Genomic DNA, 16375 nt, shown 5'->3' on the forward strand with positions numbered 1-16375 from the left:
CTTGATTGTCTACTGGGAAAACAAAGAGAAGGCATTTCTATTGGTTGTTGAGGAGCAGGAAGTACATGGAGTTAAAGTAGGAAGTACATGAAACTAGCTGCCATTGGTAGGCGAGCGGGACCTTGGGTAAGTGGGCCTGCCAGGGGCGTATGGGGCAGGCTGTTGTTGGGCAGGGTATGGTGGGGCTTCTTTAAAAATTTTTTCTGCAGAGTTTTTTAACAGTAGGCTGAAGGTTGGATGCATAATTTAGTGCTGAGTGTGGGTTTGGGTATGGTTCGCAGAGGTGGGTGTGGGGGAAGCCATATGGCGAGGCCAGATAATGAGCTCGGGTGATGAGGCAGTTATCAGGCCAGAGAGTGATGAATGTGTCCGTTTGACTCCCGGCAAGGCAACCGACCTTACAAACTTGACATCTCCAGATGATTCTCGAACTGTTTTCCTTCTTACTCTTCCTTTTTTTCTTCTTCCTTCCATTTTCGTTTATTCATTTTTGTTTTCAGAAACTGTACCATTGCCCTCGAGTGTTTGTAATATACAAGAATATTAAATATACAAGAATATTAAATGAGTTGGAATTTTTCTAATAAAAAAGAAAGAAAACATAGTCTTGAGAATATTAAATCCAGGGGTTTTACTTTATTTCTCACGTATTTTTCTGCTAGCTTCTAGAGATGAAATGCTATATATCACTTATCTTTCTTATGTTGTCACTAGAGAGAACTTGAAAATGTCTTTACTTTGGACTACCATTTATTTTCGGATTGCCCACTAAAATAAAATGAAAAATTTTCAAATAGCTTCCACTCGTTGAGTGAGTACTTAACCTTTATTACCACTCCGAGAGCACAAGTTCACTAGAGAACCTATTTCATATTTACAATTGTAGGCATTACCATCTATGCGCTTTCCGATTTAGACCTTCTTGGAAGCCTTAACAAATGCAAAGGTTTTGCAGCGTATTTTGAGGATATTTAGTAGGTTGCACTGTATAAGAAATGCATTGATAAAGCTTAATAAAGCAAAAATTGTCTCTATTTTCCTTAGTTACATCTCACTCTCCATTTGTTCTTATTCAAATTTAGCTGCTTTCTTCAGATCTACCAACTTCCTCTGAGCTCATTTGTCACCTTTAGCAAGCCTGGTAAACACATTTATTGATCACCTGGCACAAGCCAGAAAACACCTATAACTGCAAAAGCTAATAGAAGCATAGTAATATGACACTTGAAAGGAATTGATGAGGAAATATTTTTCATGTGGTTTGGAGAGATGAATGTTTTAAACAAGCAAAGCCTGACATCATCAAATAGTTTATAATTCTGCTCTTCTTTGGGTTTCTTTGGGTTTTTATCATTGTGTTATAAAAACTTGTTTAAATAACTGCAGCTTTACCAGAATGTGAACTGCCTGTGGCAGTCAGCATAGCTGAGCTTTGTATCTCAATATCTAAGCAAGTTGCCTGGCTCATAGGAGGTACTTAAGAATGACTATGAGTGAATAGATGGAAAGCCATTCTAAATTATTGCTTTCATCAAGGTTCTTTCTGATTCACTGATTTCTCAAGATTTTCTGCTGCATTTGGACCACTAGGTATGCTGACTCTGTCAGGAAATTATATCTTTCACTATAAGGAAATACTTGGCCAGGCAGGGTTGGTCATGACATGGAATTCCAGCACTTTGGGAGACAGAGGCAGGTGGACCACTTGCATCCAGGAGGTCGAGATCAGCCTGGGCAACAAAACAAGGTAAATGATTAAGGGAGTCACTATTGAAGATTATTCTCAAGGCACTCAAGACGTCTCATTCATTTTCCTAACAAAATTAAGAGCAAGAACTGGACTTTGGTCAACGTATGGAGGAAAATTCATTTATTACAAGCAGAATGATTTGCTGTTGGACTGCAGAATGATTTGCTGTTGTAAAACTCCAAAAAAAATTGAAAAAGTAAAAGTAGAAATCTACATTGTATTAGTCTGTTCTCACACTGCTGTAAGTACTACCTGAAACTAGGTAATTTATAAAGAAAAGAGGTTTAATCAACTCACAGTTCCATAGACTGTACAGGAAGCATGGCTGGATAGCCTCAGGAAATTTACAATCATGGCAGAAGGTGAAGGGGAAGCAGGCACGTCGTGACAGGGTAGCGGGAGAATGCAAACTGGGAAGTGCTACAGACTTTTTAACAACCCGATTGCATGAAAACTGACTCACTATTAGCAGTAAGGGGGAAATTTGCCCCCATGAACCAATCGCCTCCCACCAGGTCCCTCCCCCAATACTGAGGTTACAATTCACCATGAGATTTGGGTGAAGACAAAGAGCCAAACCATATGATGTGTCAGGCCCAGAATTGTGTGAAAACAATTTAAGTAAGAGTCTTACACTTCTAACCACAATCACAAATATGATGTTCCCACTTAGGCTGTGAGTTATTGTCTGTTACTAAATGATATCTCAAGTGGAGGACATTACTTGGTAATGGAAAGCAGCAGGTACTTTGGTGACAAATAAAACTGGACCACTTCTTGACTTTGTCACCTATAACCTACAGAAAATCTTAATTGTGCAAATATCAGTTTATTTAATTTTAGATAGGCTAATGATTAGACTATCTAAAGTGATTATTACTACAGAGGATTGAAAAGTGCTTTGCCTAGTACTTGACACACAATAGGTGCCCAAACACATTAATCTTTCCTTCCCATTGGAATCAGTACTACTCCTCCCTACCCAATTTCCATGTATTTTTTAATTCAGCTAACATTTGTTGAGAACCACTCTGATAAATATTAAGAAAAATATAAAAGTGAAATAGATAATAGGTCTAGCCTTCTGGAACCTTAGCTATTTCAGGTGAGAACAAATCACATCATATGTAATCAGAGAAAGGGCAAGTCACAATGAATAAAATGTTCCCATTTAAATAAAGTAATGCGACAGTACAGTGGAGGGTGAGAGTAATCTGAGCTAGATGAATCTCCAAAAGTTTCTTTGAGGAAGTGCAGGATTTTGCTTACAGGTTTGCATTCTGTATTCAACCTACCCTAAGCAGTGCAATCACTAGGAAAATCTCCTTTTTTCTTTATTGTTTCATGTTTGGTAGACCTAACTAACAAATTAAAAAGCATCTTGAAGTTACTGGCTTTCATCACACTGCGAAGTTTCGTACGTTTATACCATGCAGTAAAAAGTGGGAAAAAAAAAAAACTAAATTGGTTTAGAATGCAAAACCCAGAGGTACGTAATCTTGATCATTTGCAGCATATTTTCTGCCTATAAAATGTAGTTATCTCACTATTTCCAATCATTGGTATGATGATTTAACAAGGTGGTATCTATAGAAGAGAGCCTTATCTATCAAGTGCTGTAAAAACTGAGATTATTTTTATTATAGTTGGAGTTCAACTAGTAACTGTTAATTGATTAAAACTTATAGCAGTTTTATGAGTTAGAAAATAATTTTCCATTGTCTAAGTGAATCACTGAGATGTTTCATTAAAGGCACCTAAATAAATTTTTAGCTTCCTATGTAAAATCAGTCAACCATACAGGTTATATACCCGACAAATCCTAGAGTATATTGGAAATATTAATATTTTTTATTATCTTTGATAATGTCTCAACTTCTGCTATAGTAAAATTATGCCAAGTTTTGGTAAAATAGATTTACAAGTAAATGTTTAACTCCATAGGGGAAACTACATTGAGAAATCTGAGAACACAGTTTTTTATACACCAACGTAAACTGTGGGGGAAAAAAAAACTGTTTCAGACTTTAGGGCAATTGTTTTGCAAATAAACAGAATTACAGTTTTTCCCATTATTGCCATTAAGAAGTATCCTACCTTCTAATTTCTTCATTTGAAAATGTTAGAATATATATGCACTAAAAATAATCTAGTTGATCAACTGAGTTTTTGGTGATTTGAAGAAATATTAATACACATAATATTTACCTGAAAGCCACAGCAGATTAATTTAGAATCCAGGTCTACCGTTACTGGATTGGATTAGCTTGGGTAATCATATGTTTACTCTGGCCTCAGCTGCTTTATCTTAAAATGGAAGGTTACTATTATTGGTTTTGTAGGAAATTTTCAAGAATTGACTAGATTCTATATTAAAAGTGCAGTTTCTTTATTTAAAAACATATTTTAAGAGCCAGGGTTTTGCTCTGCCATCTAGGCTGGAGTGCAGTGGTATAATCACACCTCACTGCAAACTCAAACGTATTGCTCAAGTTAAGTTCCAACCTCAGCCTCCTGAGTAGCTAAGACCTCAGGCATGTCCCACCATGCCTGGCTAATTCTATTTATATATGTATTTATGTATGCATTTACTTGCTTGTTTGTTCATTATTGTAGAGATAGGATCTAGCTAAGTTGCCCAGGCTGGTCTTGAACTCCTGGCCTCAAGCAATCCTCCTGCCTTGGCCTCTCAAAATGTGGGATTATAGGCATGAGCCACCACACAGAGCCTCTAAAAGTGTATTTGAAATGTTTGCTGACAGCCATTATTTACAGTTTAGACACAAGTTTTCAAACTTCTTAATAATTTGCATTTACATTAAATTTCCTATTAATATTGGCCGTGAAGAACCATATTAGACCTCTATTTCAATTTGCCAATTGCAAAATGCTTCTTCACTGAAACAAGACCTGCCACAAAAGTCACACTTAAAAGACAATAAAATTAAGTTTCAAAGCATATTTTTGACTCCCCACAGTGTGCCAGATATGAAACTCTGCTAACTCATAGCTATTTCTTAAAAACAATTTGTGTTTTTGCACTATTTCCGATAGCCTTCGACAGTTGTGTTCAAGCTTTAAAATATCTGAGGAAGTATCAAAGGTCTATATAAATGAATGGCTGAAGGAGAGAGGGGTAAGAGGACTTCAAGGTAAGAATCCAGAGACCCTGGTGTTGTCTCAGTCCCATCCTCAGTTCTCACTCAATAAACTGTGAGCTTCTGCCTGAGCCACCGACTCTCTCCTAAATTTCTTTCCACTCCAAAAGTGAGCTGGGGGAACTAGATAATCTCTAAGTTATTTTTTTCATTAATTGAAAAAGAGTGATTATCAAAAGGTGAGCCTTGACACATAAAATGTAATTCAGTAGCAACAAGCCCCAAACACTATGTAAAAATAGTTAATTTTGTGCTTCTAAGACTATATAAATAATAAAACTTTCAATATCAGTAATATTAATTAGCAAATGGGATCCTTATTTGCATTTGAATTTAAAATCAGTCTTATTTATTTTTGGAATAACTGAAGCTGGACTTGAACTAAAGGATTGGAATTCAGTTAACCTCCGTTTAGACAAATACTTCACATCTTTCAAGACACAGTACTGCCTCACTTCCATAAATCCAACGGCTCCCTGCATAAAATTCCAGTATGCTTACTGTATTTATCATTTAAAGAGACATAGCATACTATCTTGTATTTGTCTCTAATTTCATTCTTTAAAAACTTCGATGATAGTAGAAACCATGAGAGAGTGAGAAAATAGAAGTTTAAATTATGTACATTGCTCATAAGCAAAGAAATATGAGATCATTTATTTAGTGGAGAGTGACAACATGCTAACTCTAGTAAGAACAGTTTAAAAATGTAAATGTATGCAACTGCATATGTGATTTCTTTCTTTCATGTCATTAAATACAGGATGTAGAAAATTACACGGTACAAATGCTAGAGAAAAATCATGTTACACAATCTGTGCCCCTCAGGAGTTTTTTCCCACACAATATAAATTTTGTCTTTTGCATATCTAAGTGCAATAATTTCTGTTAAAAGAGCTTATTTCATCTATTGTTTCTGGCCCTATTTAAACAATGCAAATAAAAAATTACATTAAAAAATATATATTTTTAAATTTTACTTTAATTATATTTTAAGTTCTAGGACACGTGTGCAGAATATGAAGGTTTGTAACATAGGAAACATATGCCATAATGGTTTGCAGCACCCACCAACCCATCACCTAGGTATTAAGCCCAGCATCCCTTAGCTATTCTTCTAGATGCTCTCCCTCCCCCACCACTACTACCAACAGGCCTTAGTGTGTTATTTAAAAATAAAATATTTTTAAAAAACAAGAAACTACTAACAAAAGCAAAAATCACATCTTACACCTTAGCGGAATATAAAAGACACAGAAGTTGTAAGGCGAATTTCCTATTGCTTAATGTTATATTAATCTCTGTAATTACAAAATATTTTGTAACAAAAACATTGACTTCAAGCTATTGTAATATCTTTAAGGATTTTTAAATAGTCAGATTATTAAATTATTTTCCAGTTTTTTTTTTATAAAGTGCCTGTGAATTAAGGACTGTATTTGTCAAAGTCCTACTGTGCACTCAGAAATTGTACTCCTATCTCATTGCCTGCAGATAGTTATCATTCAGGTCAACACAATTTGCACCAGCCTCCCATCCTACCTCACTTTTACTCCTCTCTAGTCTGTACAGTGAGCTGTACAGAATCCCAAATTGTTCATTCAAATTTCCTGCTAACCATACTTTATGGCTTCCTAATACCATCAAGATAAAATCAAACATTCTCAGCATATCATGCAAAGCCCTGTATGATCTCTCCTTGACCATTTATTTCAATTTCATCACATTCACACTCTAAGCTCTAGCTGTAGTAGCGAGATATTATTTCCTTAACCCTAGTTCCTTTTTACCCATTGCCCTCTATACATAAACTTCATATTAAGAAACTACCTATGATTTTCTTTTTTATTGTATTCTTTAATCCCCAAAGACTGTTGCACTTTGTTATATGCCTTTTCTGCACCAATGAAGATGATGCTATAATTTTTCTCTTTAGTTCTATCAATGCAGTGAATTATGCTTTTAAATTTCCTAATATTGAAATCATCCTTGCGTCCCTGGAATTAATCCCACTTTGTCATGGTGGCTTCTGTTTTAAATGAGGTAAATAATTCTGCTTGCTACTATTTTCTTAAAATTTTTGCATTACTATTCATAATTAAGGTTGGGCTTTAGCTTTCCTGTACAGTGCAATCTTTGTTGAGGGTAAAGATTCCAGTTATTCTTGTTTCATAAATCATATTTGGACATTTTCCTTCCTAGTCTATACTGTGGGACAACTTATGTTGCTTTAGGATTATCTGAGCTTTGGAATACTTCCTGCATGAATTTATCTAGGCCAGGGATTTTTATGGCAGAGCACAGTAATCACTGCCTTTCTGTGCATTAACTTATTTTGTTATTTCTAATATGAAACTAATATTTTACCTTCTGGGGTTTAGATTTTTTCAATTTCCCTTAATTTGGTTAACTGTTATCTTGCCTGTTTTATTGATTTTCTTCAAACAACTTACTTATTGACCAATTACATCTTTTGTTTTCCAACTCGTTAAATTGTTTAATTTTTATTAATTTTCTTCATCTGCTTTCTTTTCTTACTCTAGTAATCATTTCTTTTAGAATTTTAAGTTTAAATGTGTTAGTAATTTTTTTTTTTTTTTTTTGAGACAGAGTTTCGCTCTTGTTACCCAGGCTGAAGTGCAATGGCGCGATCTCGACTCATGGCAACCTCCGCCTCCTGGGTTCAGGCAATTCTGCCTCAGCCTCCTGAGTAGCTGGGATTACGGGCACGTGCCACCATGCCCAACTAATTTTTTGTATTTTTAGTAGAGACAGGGTTTCACCATGTTGAACAGGATGGTCTCGATCTCTTGAACTCGTGATCCACCCACCTCGGCCTCCCAAAGTACTGGGATTACAGGTGTGAGCCACCGCGCCCGGCCCATGTGTTAGTAATTTTTATGCTTACAATTTTTATTAATATAACTGTCATTTCCTGGAAAAGTGCTTTTACTGAATTTGGAGATGTTTTCATTTCACTGCTTATTTTAACGCAACACATTTTTAAATTTTGTTTCCTCTTTAAACAAAATTATTGTATATTATATTTTAAAGAATTTATTCTGCATTTGTACAATTAACTAAGCTTTAATATAAATGTTAATTATATAAATGTTCCATGTGAAATGTTTAAAAGTATATTTATATTATTGGAGTTCAAAGTATGTGTGTCTATACATATATATAAAATACTTATATATTTTTATTTTTATTTTCCTACTTGCAATGCCACCACCATGGTTCATGACTCATCTCACATCAGTCATCATCTGCATTATTGTCATTTTCTTTTAAAAGTTTTTCCTACTTCTCTCCTTATTCCTAATTGTATTTTCTTAATGTATCAGCTGAAATCAGCCGTTTAAGATATCAATCAATTATGACAGTTTATTTCACCATAAATGCCTGATCGATTTCCAGGGCACTCTTCGACCTCTCTCGTAGTAGCCTCCCTCTTGCTCAAGGTACCCCCACCACAATAGTAATCTTGCTATTCATGAAAAACTAGTATCATGTTCCTAACTTAGGACATTGATCTAGCTTTTTTTTTTTGCCTGAATTATTTTGGAAGCCACATGGTTAAACCTCTCACCTCTTTTAAATACTTATTCAAAATGTTAGTTTCTCAATGAGGCTTATCCAAATTACTGCGTTTAAATAGTGCAACATTCCATTTTCCACCACTCACTGGGCTCACGTTCTATTTACATTGCTTCAGTTTTCCTTTTTTCAGTATCATTTTCCATTAACATGCTAGATTATTTGTATATTTATTATGACTATTATTCATTGTTGCTTTTAAAATCGTTGTAAAATTTTTCTATTATGAAAATTTCTATATTTATTACAATTACTATTCATTGTTGCTTTTACAAACATTGTATTTTACGTGGTTTGTTGTTTCACTCCAAGCTGCTAATATTCAAGCTCCACAAAAGTAGTATGTTTGCTTTGTTCACTGATGTATCACAAGCACCCAGGACAGTGCTGATCACATAAATGACACTTAGAAATACTGTTGAATAAGCAAAATAAAACAAATTTTATATTCAGGTGCAAGCAACCCTTGACAACACTGTAGGTTACATTCCAGACCACCACAATAAACCAATATTGCAAAAGCGTGAGTCACACAAATTTTTTTGTTTCTCGGTGCATATAAAAATTATGTTTATAATATTCTGTAGTCTATTAAGTGTGTAATAGCATTATATATAAAAATGCAATGTACATACTTTAGTTAAATATACTTTATTACTTTAAAACGCTAAAGATAATTCAGTCCTTCCACAAGTCATAATTATTTTGCTGTTGAAGGACCCTGCCTTAATGGTGATGGCTGCTGGATGAGGGTGGTGGTTACTGAAGGTTGGGGTGACTGTGGAAATTTCCTCATATAAGACAATAATAGAGTTTGCCACATTGACTGACTCTCCCTTTCATGAAAGATTTCTTTGTAGTATTTGATGCTGTTTGATAACATTTAACCTTCATTACAACTTCTTTCAAAATTAGAGTTAATCCTCTCAAACCCTGCCAATGATTTGTCAACAAAGCTGGTGGAATATTCTAAATCCGTTACTGTCATTTCAACAAGGTTTGTAGCATCTTCACCAACAGATTTCATCGTAAGAAACCACTTTCTTTATTCATTCATAGGCAGCAACTTCTTATCCATTCAAGTTTGATAGTGAGATTACAGCAATTCAGTCACATCTTCAGGCTCCATTTCTGATTAATTCTCTAGCTATTTCTACCACATCTGCAGCTATTTTCTCCAATGAAGCGTTGAACACCTCAAAGTCATTCACGAGGGTAGGAATCAGCGTCTTCCTAATTCCCAGATACTTTGACCTCCTCCTATGAATCATGAATGCTCTTTATAGCATTTAGAATGGTAAATTCATTCCAGAATGAATTTACTTCATTTTACTTTACCCAGATTCATAAAAGGAATTACTATCTGTGGTACCTATAGCCTTTCCAAATGTATTTCTTAAATAATTATACTTGAAAGTTGAAATGATAGGCTTAATCCAACGCCGCAGAATGGATGTTATGTTAGCAAGCATTAAAACATTAGTCTCCTTGTATACTTCCATATAAGCTCTTGGATGACCAGGGGCATTTTTAATTAGTAATACCATTCTGAAAGAAATGTTATTTTCTGAGCTATAGGTCTCAACAGTGGGCCTAAAATGTTCAGTGAACCCTGCTGTAAACAGATGTGTTGTCATCTGACTTCATTGTACCACTTACACAGCACAGGCAGAGTACATTTGGCATAATTACTAAGGGCCCCAGAATGTTCAGAACAGTAAATGAGCATTGGCTTCAACTTAAAGTTTTCTACATTAGCCCCTAACCAGGAAGTCAGCCAATCCTTTCAAGCTTTGAAGCCAGACTTCTCATCTACATTGAAAATCTGTTGTTTTAGTGCAGCCACCTTCATCAATGATCATAGCTAGCCCTTCTGGTGCTACACCTTCTCCATCAGCACTTGTTGCTTCAACCTTGCACTTTTGTATTCTGGAGACCACTTCTTTCCTTAAACATCATGAACCAACCTCTGCTAGCTTTTCTTTTGTAGCTTCCTCACATCTCAGCCTTCACAGAATTGCATAGAGTTAGGACCTTGCTCTGAATTAAACTTTGGCAGAAGGAAATATTGTGGTGGGTCTGATCTTCTATACAGAGCACTAAAATTTTCACCATATCAACAATAAGACTGTTTTGCTTTCTTATCATTTTTGTGTGAAATAGCACTTGTAATTTTCTTCAGAAACTTTCCTTTGCATTCCAAATTGGCTAACTTGTGTAAGAGGCGTAGTTTTCAGCCTATCTCAGCTTTGGACATGCCTTTCTCATTAAGCTTAATCATTTCTGCATTTTAAAGTGAGAAACATGCAACGTTTCCTTTCACTTCAACATGTAGATACCATAGTAGGGTTATTAATTGGCCTAATTTCAATATTCTTGTGTCTCAGAGAATAGGGAGGCCCAAGGAGAGATAGACTGAAGTAATCAAAACACATACTCTCATTGATTAGATTTGCCGTCTTATATGGGCACAGTTCATGGTGTCCAAAAACAGTTACACTAATAACATTAAACATCACTGATCACTGATCATTATAACAGATGGAATAATAATTAAAACATTCAAATATTGTGAGAATTACCAAAATGCTTTCTAAAGACAGGAAGCAAGCACGTACCTGTGGAAAATTGATGCAAATGGACTTGCTGATCAACAGGTTTCCACAAATCTGTAAAAATGTAAAAAAAAAAGTCATGTCTGCGAAGTACAATAAAATGAAGCACAGTCAAACAAATTGTGTCTGTATGCTGCTTAATGAAGCAACTATCCACTAAAAGTGTCAGATACAAGTATATAGGTGTTCATTGACCTTCCTGAATGAAGAGGAAAAGCAGGGTTTCCTTTGAATTTCCTACTTAATAAAACAGGAATCTCTTCTTCTGATCCTTCACTGAATAACAAAAAATTGGAATATAATTAGTGTCTATTTAACCTCAACTGAGTGAAATTAATCCTGTAGCAGGCATAAAGAAAGATTGTAAATGACAAGCCTTCCCTATACATAGGATTTGGCATGTTTGAAATGTTTCCTGGATTGGAAAATTCTGCAGTCTGTCTCAGGTATTCAGCAATATCCTGCTCTGTGACATGTGATAGCATATCACATATGTTCAAAAAAGAAGCTCGTAGATAGCTTTTGAGCACTGCATGAGGTTTCTAGTTATAGAAAGGCACATGCAAGGGAATTGGCTTTCAGAACTGGCTCCCTTGAATAAAGAGTGGAAGTGGTATTTGTAGTTTAAATTATTATATCATCAACAATAACTCAATTATGATTAACTTGAGCCAATATTAGTGAAAAAGGTCTATCTCAGAATTCCGGGTTTTGGGAATGTTCTAATTTTTATGGCCTCTAGGACATTTCTACAGCTCACTGGTTACCTCAGGCGTTGAGAAACGTGACCTCTTTCTGACCTATTTTTTGTGTTTCTGTAGCCAAAGTCTGTGATGAGACTAATGACAAGGTGTCATATTGGCCCTTTGAATACTTTGTAGTAGTCATTTACTAAGGTATGTATTTAATTAAATAGCAACTTTCCTGAATGAGAACCATTAATTTGATAATATGTTCTATTTTCTCTATTTTATTTCTAGAGGGGGAACTGATGATATGGAGAAATATATAATAATATCCTCATATCATGCAAACATGGAAGTATAAGATACTAAATCTTGAGGCTTTTAAAGCATCTAGAGTTATTTACTCACTCTGTGTCTCATGTGAAGCATAACTCCATGGTCCTTTCCTTGTCATCCATTCCATGTCTGAAAATCAGAGTCTGCAAATTCAGCAATGTACTTGCCAAGAAATGGCATTGTATTCCACTTCTAAGGCTGGATTTAGGAATCCTCAGAGCAGCAGCTTTTTATAAGGAGGACTGCAATAAGTGTTTTGTATATGGAGATTATGGAATTCCACTATGTTTTGCATATGCAGATTATGATTCAAAATTCCTTCCTCCATCAACGAGAGGAGTTTGAGTCATGATCTCCATACACAAAACATAGCCTTTATGTCTTTAATTATGGACTGTCCTACCTAATCAAGTGGTAATTTCCCTTAAATTTGACGTCTCTGGCAGGGGTATGGTTGAAAAAAGATTTTTTAATCTATCCAAATAGGATGTAAAGTTAGACAAAAATCACTTGGATCAATATTTGACCATTTATCAAACAATATTTATCAATATATGTCATTTTTTAAAGAACCACCTTCCTGAGGTGTTGCAGATTTATTAATTGACAATACATAGGTGATTTCTCACAAGATATTTTTCATGAACTTTGCTATATCAGTTAGAGCAAGATGCCTTTGAAAAGTTGTGTCATTCTAATTTTCCCCATTAAACATTTTAAAACTGATAGACAAACCAAAGGATAAAAGTGGTTTTTACACAGGTCCACCAGAAAACAGAATATTTAAAAGAACAACATTTCAAGACAAATCATTGAAGTTAAACTCTCCTCTTTAGTTTCGTTTGGACCCACATAACTTAACTCTTGTTATTTTGATCCTGAGTCAACAGTTTGCTTCATGAAATCATCTGCTTCATCAATAAACATGGAAATCCTGACTTAGTCCCTATATGAGGGACATCTGTTTTTATAGACCATGTCATACGGTGCTGAGAACCTGAGCTCGTGACTCTCTCCATGACTCTCTGCATCAACAATCAAGGGTGCTTGTTACAACTTTTCTACCAAGACTTTGAGAAATGAGCTTTATTTATTATTTCTCCAAAGAGATCCAGCCTCTGCTTTGTAACTCGTGGCAGGAACTTTACATAAATAAGGGAATAATGCTAACCACCTATCCAGGGTCAGAAAGGAGTAAACAGCATCTCTAATTGTGGCATAAAACACAACTATATGAGATCCTTGACCATGCCTATGTCCTGAATGGTATTGACTAGGTTTTCTTCCAGAGCTTTCATGATGTTAAGTCTCATGTTTAAATCTTTGATCCATCTAGAGTTAATTTTTGTATAAAATGTAAGGAAGGGATCCAGTTTCAGTTTTCTGCATATGGCTAGCTAGTTTTCCCAACACCATTTATTAAATAGGAAATCCTTTCCCCATTGCTTGTTTTTGCCAGATTTGTCAAAGATCAGATGGTTGTAGTTGTGTGGCATTCTTTATGAAACATTTCTTCTGTTCCATTGACCTATATCTCTGTTTTGGTACCAGTACCATGCTGTTTTGATTACTGTACCCTTGTAATACAGTTTGAAGTCAGGTAGCATGATGCCTCCCGCTTGATTTTTTTTGTTTGTTTGTTTTTGCTTAAGATTGTCTTGGCGATGCAGGCTCTTTTTTAGTTCCATATGAAGTTTAAGGTGCTTTCCTTCAATTCTGTGAAGAAAGTCAAATGTAGCTTGATGGGGATAGCAGTAAATGTGCTCAATTACTTTGGGCAGTATGGCCATTTTCATGATATTGATTCTTGCTAACCATGAGCATTGGCTGTTTGTCTAGTTGTTTGTGTTCTCTATTACTTCCTTGCTCAGGGGTTTGTAGTTCTCCTTGAAGAGGTCCTTCACATCCATTGTTATTTCTATTCCTAGGTATTTTATTCTCTTTGTAGCAACTGTGGATGGGAGTTCACATTTGATTTGGATCTCTCTTTGTCTGTTATTGGTGTATAGGAATGCTTGTGATTTCTGCACATTGATTTTTTTATCCTGAGACTTTGTTGCAGTTGCTTATCAGCTTAAGGAGATTTTGGGCTGAGATAATGGAGTTTTCTAAATATACAATTATGTCATCTGCAAACAGGGACAAGGACTTTTTGACTAAAACACCAAAAGCAATGGCAACAAAAGCCAAAATAGACATATGGGATCTAATTAAACTTAAGAGCTTCTGTATGGCAAAAGAAATTAATAGAGTGAACCGACAACCAACAGAATGGGAAAAAATTTTTGCAATCTACCCATCTAAGAAAGGGCTTCTATCCAGAATCTACAGATAACTTAAACAAATTTACAAGAAAAAAACAAGCAACCCCATCAAAAAGTGGGGAAAGGATATGAACTCTTTTCAAAAGAAGATATTTATGCAGCCAACAAACATGAAAAAACACCTCATCATCACTGGTCATTAGAGAAATGCAAATCAAAACCAAACTGAGATATCACCTCACACCAGTTACAATGGCAATCATTAAAAATCAGGAGATAACAGATGCTGGAGAGGATGTGGAGATATAGGAATGCTTTTATACTGTTAGTGGGAGTGTAAATTAATTCAACCATTGTGGAAGACAGTGTGGCAATTCCTCAAAGATCTGGAAATAGAAATACCATCTAACCCAGCAATCCCATTACTTTGTATATACTCAAAGGGTTATAAATCATTCTATTATAAAGACACATACACATGCATATTTATTGCAGCACTGTTCACAATAGCAAAGACTTGGAACCAACCCAAATGCTCATAAATGATAGATTGGACAAAGAAAATGTGGTACATAGTCATAAAAAAGGTTGAGTTCGTGTTCTTTGCAGGGACATGGATGAAACTGGAAACCATTATTCTCAGCAAACTAACATAAGAACAGAAAACTAAACACTGCATGTTCTCACTCATAAGTGGGTGTGTTGAACAATGAGAATGCATGGACACAAGGAAGGGAACATCACACACTGGGGCCTGGTGGGTGAGGACCTGGGGGGGAATAGCAGAGGGTGGGGGTTTGGGGGACAAATAGCAATAGGAAAAATACCTGATGCAGATGACGGGGCAATGGATGCAGCAAACCACCACCATGGCATGTGTATACCTTTGTAACAAACTTGCAAGATCTGCACATGTACCTCAGAACTTAAAGTATAATAATAAAAAAGTACACACACAACTATATTATATGTAATCAATCAATGGTTACCTTGAGATTCAGAAAATATTATGACCAGTGAGGGCATTTGCAAATTTCCCAGACCTTCTAATCTATTCTTGAATGCATGTTAAGATTTTCAACACTGACAAGTGTATTTTATTCCTAGAAACAAAACTTTCTTAAACTCAAATTGCTGACAAATACTTTGCTAGAGTTTGCAGTGAGTTATGATGAATTATAAACTATAACTTAAACATAGTTACATTATAATTATGATCTAGATAAAAAGACTTTTCATTGCCTTGTTGAGCTACTTTATGGATAAATATGGAAAATTACATTAGCCCGCTCAGGCTGCTACAATAAAATACTTATGGGCTGGATGGCTTGAGCAGCACATTTATTTCTCATAGTACTGGGAGCTTGGAATTCCAAGGTCTAAGTCCAGTTAGTTTGGCTCCTGCTGAAGGCCCTCTTTCTGGTTTGTAGATAGGCTTATTCTCACTGTGTTCTCATATGGTAGAAAAGAGAGTTATGTCTGTATGTCTCTTATAATGCCACAAATCCCATTATGAAGGCCGGCTCTCATGATCACCTCTAACCCTAATTACTTGCAAAGGTTCCATTGGTTGTTAGTGACTCAAATTGGTTATTAGTGACTCAATATATGATTTTTTCGAGGACATAATTCAGTCTATAGCATTCTGCCCCAGACCCCCAAAATTGATATTTTTCTTATATGCAAAGTACATTCATTCCAACCCAATAGCTTTCAAGTCTTAACTCATTCCAGCATCAACTCTTTTAAAGGCCCTTTTGTGTCTAAATATTATCTGAATCAGACATGAGTAAGACTCTAGGTATGACTCATACTGAGGCAAAACTTCTCTCCGGTGTGGAACCTGTGAAGCCAGACAAGTTATGCACTTTCCAAATATAAATGTGGGACAGGGGCAGGTAGATGTTCCCATTCTAAAAGTGAGAAAAAGGGGGAAAGAAAAGGTTGGTAATTCCCAAGCAAGTCC

The 16375-nt window shown here is 35.5% G+C and overlaps 1 long non-coding RNA gene across 1 annotated transcript in view; it reads left to right on the forward strand.

The window, feature by feature from the left end:
- The first annotated feature begins 239 nt into the window (after positions 1 to 239).
- The window catches only part of LOC118151596 (uncharacterized), a 91104-nt gene continuing 74968 nt past the window's right edge, over positions 240 to 16375 (forward strand). The window contains exon 1 of the long non-coding RNA XR_004739993.3: positions 240 to 4902. This is a non-coding gene — a long non-coding RNA (uncharacterized LOC118151596). The remainder of the gene's footprint in view (positions 4903 to 16375) is intronic.

This window comes from Callithrix jacchus, chromosome 2 (genome assembly GCF_049354715.1).
Source record: "Callithrix jacchus isolate 240 chromosome 2, calJac240_pri, whole genome shotgun sequence".
In the NCBI taxonomy this organism is placed as follows: Eukaryota; Metazoa; Chordata; class Mammalia; order Primates; family Cebidae; genus Callithrix; species Callithrix jacchus.